General features: G+C 26.1%; 1 protein-coding gene and 1 long non-coding RNA gene across 11 annotated transcripts in view; one reads left to right on the forward strand and one right to left on the reverse strand.

Moving 5' to 3' along the window:
* LOC122714419 overlaps positions 1 to 6,626 on the forward strand; it is a 47,993-nt gene extending 41,367 nt beyond the window's left edge. The window contains exons 1-4 of one of the 3 annotated variants that reach the window (XR_006346641.1): positions 4,281 to 5,595; positions 5,947 to 6,092; positions 6,185 to 6,346; positions 6,419 to 6,626. This is a non-coding gene — a long non-coding RNA (uncharacterized LOC122714419). Of the gene's footprint in view, positions 1 to 4,280; positions 5,596 to 5,946; positions 6,093 to 6,184; positions 6,347 to 6,418 lie in introns of those variants that run through there. The other 2 variants (XR_006346639.1, XR_006346640.1) reach the window with 2 other exon arrangements.
* LOC122714342 (venom metalloproteinase 3) overlaps positions 1 to 12,904 on the reverse strand; it is a 66,543-nt gene that overhangs the window by 45,811 nt on the left and 7,828 nt on the right. The gene's annotated exons all lie outside the window — the stretch shown is intronic.

Genomic DNA, 12,904 nt, shown 5'->3' on the forward strand with positions numbered 1-12,904 from the left:
CTTCAATGTTTTAACTTTCAAAAATTTTAAAAGAAATCATAGTTACTAATATCTATAGTTATTCAATAAATTTTTAACCTAAATATTAAAAAGCTTAAGAACAATAAAAACAATATTCAAAACATTAAAAAGTAAATCTTCATTTGCATCTAAAATTATGCCCAAAAATATATTATAAAAAATTAACAAAAATTTTATATTCCTTATAATATAAGTCTAAATTAAGAAATAAATTACACTAATTGTCGTCCATCAATAGGTAACAACGCATTTATAAAAGTTCAAAAAGAGTTTTAAATATACAGATAATCTATATATATTTATATATAAGTAATAGGTGTAATAACATAAAATAAACAATATATAACTAAAAGTATTAAACCAAAACATATTTCTCGAAATCAATCTAAATATCTTAACTAATCCACTAATCACTTGACATTTAAATCCCGAATTCGACATTTCCGAAAATCGAATCTCATTTCCATCGAATTCAAACAAGCTCAACGATTAAATCAACATATATACTTTACTCAAGATTAATCTCAAGAATTGATTCCCACGATCCTAAAATATGCATTAAACACATTGTACAAGCGTTTACCATTCCGGAAATGTACTCGACCATATGATATCTATCAATTACCTGCGTTGCAATTAAGAAAGTTAGTTCGAACACCGGAATCGCCCATCGGAAAGTTAGCTTCATGTATTAAGCAATGTGGAAAACACCAAATTATTCTTTTTATTGATTCGGTTCACCGGATAGCTATCCACCGAAGCTTTGTGTCAAATTTCTGAAGCAATTTCCGCTTGGTTTAAATTAACGAGTTTTTCACACTATAGTTTGAAATAATCTTTCACTCTCGAGGATACGCTCTCTCGAATATAAGTGGTGGCGCTGTAAACGCGTCCAAGGTTTTGTCGATCGAATTGCGCGATTCGATTCGTACGAGTGAATCGATTTTCACAGTTGGGATCGAAAAAAAGATAAAAGAAAGGTTTATGTAATGATATCAAGGAAAGAGTCTTGCCCATCGTGGGCAGATTACACAGCTTTCTGTCATGCAATTAACGAAAGAAATCGAAAGATCCTGGCATTCCTTAGCACGAGCAATGACCGTGTTATGTAACCATAATGTAACTAAAATAAATAAATCAGCGAAGCTTGAATACTGAGTAATGAACGAAACAATACTTGTTATTCCAATATGGCTGAATTTTCTTATGTTATGGTTATAAATCTTTTAGAAATTGATTGAAATATGGTATTTGACAGATGAGAAATAGAATTATTTAATAATATTTGGAGTATATATTTCGTAAAAAAATTTATAACACAACGAAGCAGATTTTTGAATTTTGTATATGAGATTAGTAATCCTAATAATCTATGAATGTTAAAATATTCTAATGAATTATAATAGATTCTAAATTCTGAATTCTAATAGTTAATAAATTTTAGCTATATTATTCAGCCATATTGAAATAATGAGCATCGTTTTGCTCATTAAAAAAGATAAGTAGACCAGAATATATAGTTTACAAATTTAAAAAAATATTTTAAAAGAATTTAAAATAAAAATAAACTAGGACTAAAGATTAAAAAAATAAATAACAAATAATTTCTGGAAAATTTTATGAACAATGAAATTTGAATCGATTATTTTTTAAATAAGTTAATTTTTTCTGTCTAGAACGAAAAGATAAAACTAAACAATCATTCGAAGCAGATATATATGCAAACAGCATACAAAACGCATTTTTACTGATGCGATTGCCTTCTTCAAGCTTCCTCGTGTCAAGGTTACACACATTTTCCGATACTGAATATTTAAAACGTGTATGACTATTGAACCGATCGATCTGCATTCGACTTTTGAATGCTAAATTGTTTCTCGTGTAAATTGCACGTGGAAAATGTTCAAAGTTGTTTTCACTCTAGACGGGCATGATAATTGAACACAAATGACGTTACGCTACGAAGAATAATATAACGTCAATTGAGACATTGTTTTGCAGGGGTGTCGTATTGAAAACGTGGACGTATGAGCTTGATCGTATTTCATATATTATATCATCTCAAATATTTTATTTGAAATGAAAATAGAAAAAAAGAATTTAGAAAGATTTATTATTATTTATAGAATTATTTTAATTATTTAATTGGCTTTTAATCATTAGATATAAAACTTGTAAAAAATAGAAAATTAAAAATAAACTCTTATAACTTTTTCTTCTATTTTCATATTAAAAAAAGAAGCATAATTACTTGTTTTTAAAATATTTTCTATTCTAAATTTAAATTATTTTAAAAATATTATAAGAATATTAATTTTAGTTAGTAATATAACATATAATCATTTTTATTTAAGATTTTTATTTAATAAAAAATAAATATTTCAAAGAAAAAAGGAAGGTTCTATTGATTTTGAAATAACAAAAAACTTTTTTGTCTTCCTTGTAAAACATGCTAAAACCAGTTCTTTATGATGAATTTACTTCAGTATAAATTGCTACATGTTTTCCCCATCATTGAAACACATAAACTGCACTTTGGAACATGATTTATATCAACAATATCATCGTAGCTAAACATTGAAGAGCGTCAAATAATATTTAAACGAACAATAAACGGTTTGTCAATGCAAATTAACCAAGACTTATCAAAATTCTCTATGCATTACTAACTGGACTGTAGATCAAGATCCCAGTCGCTCGAAGAATCACAAAACTTCATTCTCAGATTTACGTATAAAATTTCTTTGTCCAGAATCGATGATATTCTTGAAGATTCTTTATCTTCCATTTATATTAAAAAAAAAAGATTTTTTGTGCTATAATATCCTAACTTAACTTTTCTTAAATTTTTGAATTCTAGAAAATACATTAGTGATTCCAAACTTTTAGTTGTTAGTGTATATAATTGAAAAAATATTCAAAATTTAATTTAACATTTTAATTATCTTCCAAATATTACAATAATAACGGACAAAATTCAAATGAAAATTAACATTTTTAAAATATTGTTATTTTTTTTTATATCTTCTCTTTTTTCGAATGGAATCAAAAATTAAACATTCATTTTGAATGAAACGTTATTTCTATTTAAATTAATTTTCGAATTCCAATATATATAATCCGTTACGATCTTTTTAGAAATATTTATAGCAGAACTCTATTTAAGTAAATTACGTATATTTATGTATACAAAATTTTATCAAGCATTTAATTAATTAAAGTTTCGAATTATTAATATATTCTACAAAATATAAAAATTAAAAAAAAAATTATCATAAAATATTCTTTTATAAGAAAATTGATCGAAATAAGTAAAATTATTAATTTAATTAAAAATCATAAAGCGAATAAAAATTATAACTAACAAAAGGAAAACGTGCTTCTTTTATATGAATGATTTAGTTTGTATACAAATTAAAGTTTCTTTTCTATCGAATAGATTCATATCAATCAAATCTTTAATAAAATCAACGTAATTTAAAAAAAAAATTCAAATGCTATCTTATTCAAGAATTACCTTATAAAATTAAAGATGTGTCTCTCGTCCTAAATAACTCGACACGATTTCGAGGTTAGATTTATCGTGGCCGTGAAAACAAGTTCCCGTATTCCGTGTACGATTCACACGGAATCACACAGAATGACAGAAGTGGCCACCCTGGAGGACATTCATCGCGTAATACGCAACGTTGCCTTTCACATAGAATCACATAGAATCGTACTAAGTTGTTACTATTATTATATAAAATTTTCTATTATTAAACGATACTTATTAAAGAGTTTCTATTTACAAAATGGAAAAAAGATGAATGGTAATAACATTTTATGAATAAATAATAAGAAAGTTAGATATCCGGTTAAGTGTTATTTTTAAATATTTCTAAATATCTTATTTAATTTAGAATAATAAAAATTTTTTATGAAAAAATACTTTAAAAATATCTTAAAATATAAAAATACTTATAATATTAAACAAAGAACAGAACATTTTAATCTAATTAATATCGATAAGAATAATAAGATTTCATAACCAATAACAATTTTTAATTGACAAATTGATCTTATCTATGAATCACATTTTTCAACATCATTTATAAATACTAACAAATATTAATAAATCTTTTTATGTTTAGTAAATAATTTATAACTGGTATACTCTTGTGATATCATGACACATCGGTTGAAAATTATTATTATAAAACTTAAAGTTCTACATTGCAGATAGTAATATATAATAAAAAATCACATAATAGCATTCTTTTTAATATAGAATCAACCAAGTTTATAGAAACAGCAAAATAATATCTGAAGACATTTTTGAAAACGATCATCACAGAATTACCTAATAATACGCAGAATTACCTTTCACACAAAACAAAATTACAGAAGCTACAAAGTAGCTTCTAAGACGCCATCCTAAGGAATAATTATCGTATAGAGTGCCTTTCACATTGAATCTTACAAAACCACAGAAGCTAAGGTAGTAAATAATACATTCGAAACGCTCTTCGTGAAAACAAACCCCAAAGAAATCAAAATCCAAACGTTACTTCGGAGAACAACACACAATATATGCGCTCGTGTTACAAAACATCGTAAATCTACAAAACTCATAAAAGTATGATGAAAACGTTAAATGATGATGAAAATACATCGAGAACAAACGAATTATATAGAATATCTTACCTGGTATTACCATTTTGATCTACATCATTTTTTTTTTCGTAGTAAAAAATGTTTCAGATAAAAGTTGAATGATTTTAAAGAGGTTATATTTTGATATTATTAATTTCTTCGTAAATGAAAATATAGAAAACTTGTAAAACTCAACTTTTTTAAATGAAATTATATACTTCTTAATATTAGAAAAAATCCCTAGAAAAATCAAAATATCATTTTAAAAAACAATCATAATATATAATTGGCTTCTTAACCTATCTTTAATCTACATCGAAAGTATCAATCTAAATTTAATATATCTACCAAGAAACGAGGATCTCGCGGAACGTAGATGCGAATAAAGAGAAAAATGTATTCTGGGTGCGCCTACCATTGTGCTGCCGGCACTGGGTTCTCGCATTCGATTACGCGAGACGATCGGGCCGTTCGAGAGGCGAACGAGCGGGCAAGCGAACGGCTGCACCGGGCAATACCATGGAATGGAATGGAACGGAACGGAATGGCAGGAGTGTTACAAAATATCAGCTTTCACCGTATCAGCGCGTTACAGCTTTACACAGACTGACTCGGGTACAACTCTGCGATGTACTTCACTTCTCTCTGTCTCCTTCGTCCTCGACGTTCGTTGTCATCGAAGACATAACGTCATCGCGCGCCCTCTGGCAGTATTTAAGATCGTTTTTATGCGTTCGATCTATCGACACCTCATTGTTAATCGTGATCGTTCTTTCAGTGGGATTGTCCTCGATCATCTTTTTTATTCTTGATCTAGGAGATCGATGATAATCATAGATGTAATCATAGTTACTTGATCTCAGATATTTGTGGTTGTTGGTATTCTTATGACAATGCAAGTGATAAGTAGGTTGAGGTTTTAATGGTTAAATGTTTGAGGTTAGATTTCGTTGGTTGGATTTTTATTTTTTATCAAGATCCAAAAATTAAAAATAAACATCTTCATTTAACGTTATATTCAAATCATTTAAATGATCAATTAATTTTCACCACAATTGACCTATTGTCATATTTTATGTATAACTAACAAATGTCTCAATATCTATAAATAGAATAGTATCTATTATTTTATTATACCAATACAAAAAATCTTTATCTAATCCATTAAACGATCTTCTATTAAACATAGAATCCTTGACAAGCTATTTCCAATTAGTCTTCGAAGCCTTGACAAAAGTAGCAGTAATATAAACGTGAAACTAAACTCGAACTAAGCATTTCCTTCGACAGGAGCCGAGACAGCTACGTCTGTCTGGTTAACAGCCTAATAAAGATAGCTCATGGTTGGTTGAAGCGGTTTCGTTGGACCTCTATTGGGAGCTCTTGATGGGTAGATAGTACGAAAATGCAGTCAAAGGAGATCGAGAAGATATTGCGTAAGTGTGCCTACTTAGTATATGTCTGCATTGGGAAAAACCTAACCTATACGTTGATAGGTGTTCACTAATCAACCATAGACCTATTACAGGTCACCGAACTAAGTCATTCGTTAATGGGAATTGCATTCGCATAAAAAAATATAGCAGTTGCGGTTGATTGCGGTGATCAGTCGTTTCCTCGAAAAGAAATTCGTAACACCGATAAACAGAGAAAGAGATCTCGGTAACTCCATTGATCATTGCATAAGATAGTAAGATCTTACGACACATTTTAAAAAAATTATTTCTTCAAGTAATCTAGTAATTTCTAATCTTTTTGATAGATATTTTTTTTTGTTTCTAGGAAAATCGAATGGCCTGAATTGAGATATCTAATGATACTAAAAAGAAATCAGATAAATTTATAAAATTTTAAGGTTAAGAATCCTAATATTGTCTCTGAAATCTTATTGTTTTTATTCAAAATCTGAAATTTTATTGATTTTATAATCTAATAAAATTATTATAATTATTTAAATAATTAATAATGAATACAAGAAACTTTTTTTTAAAAACGCTAAAAATTTTAAAATTTAAGAAATAAAAATAAAAAAATAAGAATGATAAAAACGAAAATGAAATTCTAAAAAATTCACTTATGATAATTCATATTTAAAAAAAAGAAATTAAAAAGTTTAATATTTTTAACTATTTCTTAACTATAACCAAAATGAATATCTTAGTAGAGATAAAAGATCCCGTTATGTTATTGTAATTTAAACCGATACTCTATAATAGAAGCGATTAGTCACAAACGTTAGTTTCATTTAATAAGTATATTTTAAAATTGCTAACGTATCGAGAGAGCTATAGACAGAAGCATACGTAATTGTGAATGATCTAAACGTAATTGTAAATGATCAGATTAAGTATAATTTTAAATGATCTTGTATTGACAATATGAATTATGATTTACTCTTAAGGAAATAAGAATCAAATCTTGATATCGTTAACGATTTTATAGAACATGTCTAATTCTTTTAGTCTGTACCAGTTTGTGATTGTAATTTTTATCTTGCCATTTGATCTATATTTATTTCTATATTAATGTGAATTTTAATACATTATAATAATTAACAATTGACATTTTCATGTGCACTAATTATATATTGTATGGAAAAATTATATTAAAAGATTCTAAAAAACCAATTATGTGAAAAATTTGATTATTTTTTAAATTTTTATTATATATTTATAATTTTTATTATATTATAACAAATAATGAAAAGAATGAAATAATGAAATTTTTTAATATTGTCTTTTTAAAAAATCTTTTCCTTATCATATTATTATTATCAATAATATTAAAAATTTTGAAAAAATATATCAATGTATGTAAATAAAAAGCAATGCATTTTATTTTTTCTTCTTAGACATCCTAATTGTTATTCGAGTCGTTTCAGAGAGTGCAGCATTCTATCGAGAGGCCACCTACGTTCACGTGGAACTCCACGTGAGGGAGAGCTCAATGTTGCGTGCGATTGAAAGTAAATTTTTTTCTTTTCTATCGATCACAACTAGCCAGCGGGACCTATGTAACTCGTAAACTGTCGATTCGTTGTATTTTTAATCACAGCACACTATGAAACCGTTATATCGTATGTTTTACAACTTGTACGTGTCATCTCATGACCCTGACACATTGTTTCAGTGAAGTTCAATTGAACTCTACTTTCTATTTTCATTGTTAATTGGTAAAAATTAATGAAATTTGTTAACATATTGACATAATACAGGTTTTTTAAAATTTTTTAGATCATTTGTAAAATAGATCATCTTAATGTTTTAATATTATCATATAATCTAATTTATTATATTAAATTTTTGAATTTGAAATAAAAAGTTCCAATTAAAAACAAAATTAAATTAATTTAAAAAAAGATAAATGTATGAATGTATAATGTAATGTGAATATATAATGTTTTTCAATAAATATTTGATATGCAATATTATTTTTAATCAATGTATAACTAGTTAACTTTTTTAAAAAATTTTCATTGCCTGTTTAACTAAAAGATAAGACTGAATGCATTCTGACTGCATGAAGTCAATCTTTATGAATTTAATTATATTTTAAAATTATATTAGTCACAAAAATATATAATATAGTATAATATAATTTTAACAATAAAAAATTAATTTGTTTTATATGATGAAATGATTTTAAAAAAATTAGGTTAGAATTCAGAAAATAAAAAATCTGTCAAATTAATTAATATCTATTCAATTTAATAAAAAAAAATTTAGCAGAGGATTTAGTATGAAAAAGAAATAAAATATCATTAATAAAAATATCAAAAAAAAAGTTAGATTAAAATTTCATTTCCTCAAAAAATTCTTACAAAATTTTTTTACTAAAGTAAGCGAATTCTTTATCTAGATCTAATTTGATACTAATTTTAAATGATACTAATTTTAAATGAACAAAACTAGTCAAAAATTTCTTATAAAAAAGAAAAAAAAAACTTTTGACGGATAGTATACATAGCCTAATTGAATCTAAAACGTATATCAAATTTTCCGATTCCATGGAGCAAGATGATACGAAAATCGTTTTAATGCCAGGTCGTCGCCCGTGACATTTCAAATACTTTCAAGTAACCGTACGCTTCTCCTCTCTCCGCGTACTGTCGATTAAACATGGCGAGAGTCGTCGCAATTATAGCTCACGAGAAAGGACTTTCGACTAGCGAGAAATTGGCGATTCACTTTTGTAATCATTTAAACAGCTGATTTGGACCAGTCAAAGTTACACTATGAATATGAACTAATTGCAAATAATTTTCAATTTCCATCGATTTTCGATTTTCATAGATAGTATAAAATCGTTATCCAAATAATAGATAGTATAAAATCCAAAGTTATCCAAATAAATTCTTACATGGAAATTTCTCTAAGAAATTATTCGAACAATTCGACGTTGAGGAATAGTTTCATTCGACTTGTCAAGGAATAACAATCGAAATCAAAGATTGTCTGTTTGGAGAATGGCCGACTGTAATACTGTAACCGTGACCCGTTCGCTTACCAAGTGTAATAATTCGCTTCCGCGGCTTTCGTAGTTTCTCTTTTTTGTATGGCCTAAGAACGAGATGGAGCGATTGTAATCTGACGAACGAGTATAACGACGCGTGCTAACTTAATAAACCAGTTGCCCCGGGTTATATAAATGAATCGTGTGGATTCGAAAAGTGTTACTGATTGTACGATTTAGTTACCGATTATATTAATTAGATGAGAACAAGATCGAATATCGAATCATTTTGAAAATGATTAAATGATTTCAATATCGGATTTGATTAAAAAAAATTCAATTGTAAATAGTAATTTATAAAAATTAAAGATAGAAAGAAAATCTTAGATCAAATTGAGATCAAAAACTGTTGAACTTTAAGAAATTTTTTTGGTCTCATAAATTTGGTCATAATTTTTGAATCATAAGAAGCTTCTTATTTAGAATCAAAAGTTCTTAAATTCTAAGAAATTTAGTAATCAAACATTTTTGAATCTTAAAAAATATTTGATCTCATAAATTTAAAATCTTGAAGAATCTCAAATTTGAAACAGTATGCAATAAGAGGATCCTAAAATTAAACACATTCTTGGAGTATCTGATTTCCTGTATCATGATATGCTGAAATCTTGATTGAAATGCTCTTTATCATTTCCTACTTTTCTATTTCTTAGATTTCTATAGAATTTTCAGAAATTCTTTTGATTCTAATATTCAAAGTTTTCAGATTTTTGATTATAGCAACATTTCTCATCTTGGAATGTTATCAATCTTTGTGAATTCCTAAATGTTAATTTTAAACAATTTTATAATTGTGTTATATTCCATTGGCTATTTTTGTGAACATTAAAATATCATCAGATTCATATAATTTTAATAATTTTCTGTTCCTCAATAAGTAAACCAATCCTTATTCATTGTTATATACATAAATCCAAAAGACAAAAGAAAGTTACTGGACAAAATGCTCCTTGGAGCATAACCGGATTGTGTAATCTACTCAAGAATGATGATTCGAACTTTACTAAACGAGTTATTGGAATTTCGAACATCTTTGAACGCATTCCATTTATAAATAAATAATTTTAAATATTCAGAACATATAGATCGTGAAAATTGCTCTAAGATAATCTAAATTTCAACACAGTAACATCACGAATGGAATTTAATATAGAGCACTTTGAGATCATTTTTTAAAAACTTTTGACTGTTTTGTAAAAATAAGATATCCTAATTTATCCTGATTTAACTAATTGGAATATTACAGAATGCTTCGAGATATAAAAAACCTAAAATTTAAAAAAAAAATTGTATGAGTGCAATTAATAAAATGATTTCTTTGAAGGAAAAGTTTTGATTGATACTTTCAAATGGAAATAACATTTAGATTGGAAAAAAAGATAAAAAAAATTAGTAATGGTTCTAAGCACGTGAAAATGATCAAGTATAACAATAAGTGTAACTTAGAATATGATATATTACATAAATGAGAAACAAGCTCGAAATACGAATAGTTTTTTCGCTGAAAATATCAGAGATGAGAGTGGAAGGTTTAATGGCATTTCAAGTCACGAAAAGGTGATTCTATTTAATAATAAGCGTAAGTTAATAGACGTGTGACCTGTTATATAAATGAACTGTTCGAGGCAAATATAATTTCACAGTTTTACTTTCCATTTGATGGAACAACTTCAACTATTCAATATCGATACAATGAAAATACTTTCTTTGATAGAATGATTTGATATGGATTTTCACCAATTGAGGGAAAAAAATTTATATAATTTAAGATTCACGAAAAAACCTTTTTTAACTTAATATTTTTAAAAATATAGACAATTCCAACAAAAAATTTTTAATTATTATTCCTAATTATAATTAAAATATTTATAATATTATAAATCTCTTAAAAATCAGTCTAATATTCAAAATTAAATTTTTTCGAAAAGAATATATACTCTTCTATTCAAATCGAATATAATTCTATAACGATTCAAAAATTCGACAATGCTTTAAATCATGAGAAAACGATCGAGCAACGGCCTACTTTGCACATAAAACTATTCATGGTGAATACTTATCGAAAGGTTGGTTTTCTCCAAGCGTGAAAGCGCCCCTATGATAGGAACAACTTTGCCATGAATTGAAAAAAGGATTGTTACAATGATAGAAAATTGTATTAATAAAATTCCATAACCGTGGATCGTGATCAAGGAAACCAAACGAACAGCAGACGGAAGGAAACCAACTGTGAATATTTCCGCACAATTAGTAACAGTTTTGCCCACACGTGAAAGCCGTGAGGAAATTAAATCGAACGTTTGAGCAAATAAGCGGAAGTCAACTTCTCTGTGAATATGTAATACCCAATTATTATAAACATAATCTTATATTTAGATTAAATGTCCATTCCAATTTTTTTCAATGTTCCAAATCTTGAAAAATTCTGAAAAAATTTTAATATTATAATATTATTATTTAGATATATGTATATTTCAAATTTTGTTTGTTCTAAATTAAATTAAAAATTAAAAAAATTTTACATTACCGTTGAATCTATTTCGTTCGTTTGTTTCGATTTTTTTAATATTTTAATATATATATATATATACACACCATTCTATATATTCTTTAAGTGTTCTTTCACTATGTTCACAGAGGAAGACACCTTTCAGAACCGTTGATTATACTAATTTGTCTTAAGTGGTTAAGAGTACGAGTTCTATCATAACTTCTTCAGAGTTCTGACGTAGAGTTGGCTTAATTAGAATTCTTACGTTCTTTTCATCTCTTCTTTATGTCATAGAAGATTTGAAAATTTGAGACTAACTCAATTGTAATCTTTTCATACCTAGAATTGAAAATAATTTTGGTATACAGAAAATATATTTGTAAGTAGTTAAATATTTTAAAAGAAATAAAAAATATTTAAAAAATTTTGAAATAATATATGATTTTAATAAATTTAATATATAAAAATTGTTATCAAAAATAAAGATAGAATAATTTTTTTTTCTAATACATTAACAAAAAATACATACGAATTTTCGAATTTGATATGAAGCGATATATGTAATTTTGTCTTTGTACAGACATTCATATAAATTGGCCTATTAATAATAACAATTATTAATTTCAATTAATAATTACCAAACATGTTTATTATATTTATGTTCATTCAATACTTTCATATTAATTAATCATATTATATCTTCGTTCTTAATAACCTGACATGCAATCAACAACTAAAAGTAAAACTGTCATTATTTATCCATCATTCTTTCCACTTTTTATCTATTATGTTCCTTCAATTTTTTTATTTTTTTACTAAGAATCAAATTAAAATTTAAAATAATCATAAATAACGACAGCAATACTTAATTTTTGTTTTTTTATTTTTTATTTGTCGAAATTTTTAAAATTTGTTATATTTTGAGAATTTTATACTAATAATATAATTTAAACTAATAATATAACAAAGATTTTAAATTATGTGATTGTTATATTTATTTTTTTATAAGAAACGAAAATTTAAATTTGACTAAAATCGAAAACCATGTCTCCTATTTTTTTATATAAGAAAATTTTTTTAAACTTCACCAAAAAATAAAATCTAAACCTATATCTTTTTTCTTTCATTTTTTCATCTACGTTAAGTCCTCTAAATTTTGTGTCTAAAGAGAAACATAGATATAAAATAATTCTGATGTATGTATCTATGTATTTCTACCTTCATTCCATTTATTTTTTAAATTCA

This window comes from Apis laboriosa, unplaced genomic scaffold, assembly GCF_014066325.1.
Source record: "Apis laboriosa isolate Shangri-la unplaced genomic scaffold, ASM1406632v1 scaffold112_cov148, whole genome shotgun sequence".
NCBI classification, from domain to species: domain Eukaryota; kingdom Metazoa; phylum Arthropoda; class Insecta; order Hymenoptera; family Apidae; genus Apis; species Apis laboriosa.